At 34.8% G+C, this 1,092-nt stretch overlaps 1 long non-coding RNA gene across 1 annotated transcript; it reads right to left on the bottom strand.

The window, feature by feature from the left end:
• Window positions 1-184: 184 nt before the first annotated feature.
• LOC106820458 lies at window positions 185-704 on the bottom strand. Its single transcript, XR_001395625.1, has 2 exons — window positions 612-704; window positions 185-278 (listed from the first exon to the last, which is right to left on the bottom strand). It is a non-coding gene; the product is annotated as an uncharacterized LOC106820458 (long non-coding RNA).
• Between the last annotated feature and the right edge of the window lie 388 nt (window positions 705-1,092).

The following is a 1,092-nucleotide window of genomic DNA, read 5'->3' on the forward strand; positions in this document are numbered from 1 at the left end:
CGCATGTCTGTACAATATAAAACCATGTCTGAAGGTTTTAAAGCTTTATTAGATCACATTCCAGTTTAACTTTTGCATATAGCTTAAACAATGGCTACCTAAACTTATATCACAAGAATTCATACATAAATAGCAACTAACAAATAAGATTTTTTTAAATACATGTAACACATTTACAACTTACAGATGTGCTGCACTAAGGGTCCTAGCATTTTTTGACAGCGTGTTTGCACTGGTTTTCGTTAATAATGACTCAACAAACAATTCCAACGATCTAGCTGCAGGGAAGTCAAGGTGATTCATAAAAGTTGTCAAGAGTTAACACTAATATACCAAAAAAGTACATTAAAAGATAATATTACATTATATATAGCACTGATAGAAACAAATAGACTCATTTTATATGGTTTAATTAAATGATTAATGCACACAATATTGTCATTATGCTTAACATGCCTAATATTAGGTTGTTGTATACAGTTACTGCTAGAATTTTAACCCTACCACTGACTTTACACCCACTGACCCATTGGCAAACTACTGCACTGCAGCTACATTGGCAAACTGCCACACTGCAACTACATTGGCAAACTACCACACTGCAAGGATACAGATTATGACAGGTACAGGTGCCGCCACCTTGCCGACATCTTCATCAAGCTGCATGATCTTCTTTATACGAGCCTAAAAAATATTTCAATTTCAAGTAAAGCAATCAATCATGCAAGTAGCATATCAACAGGTCGACTGGTAAAACCCCAACTGTGAACATACAAAGACCTTACAAGCACACACAGTTTTTCAGTAAAGGTTTAGAAATGTATAGCCTGCAATCTACTTGGAAAGGATGGACTACGTAACTGAGGTATCTACTTGCTCAATAACTGTACACTCAGCAATCTACGATTGCATAACCAAAATAAAAAACGAGGGACACACGGTATCATTGTGCAACGATCATCAAAATTAGGTCAAATAAATTCCAATTTGCTAACGATGTTAATGACTGAAAGATTAATATGAAACCCAGTCAGGCCAATTTATATTAATAGATTTTGGCACAATGATACAAAGCTCAACTCAAGTTATTTA

Source organism: Priapulus caudatus, unplaced genomic scaffold (genome assembly GCF_000485595.1).
Source record: "Priapulus caudatus unplaced genomic scaffold, Priapulus_caudatus-5.0.1 Scaffold13556, whole genome shotgun sequence".
NCBI lineage: Eukaryota > Metazoa > Priapulida > Priapulimorpha > Priapulimorphida > Priapulidae > Priapulus > Priapulus caudatus.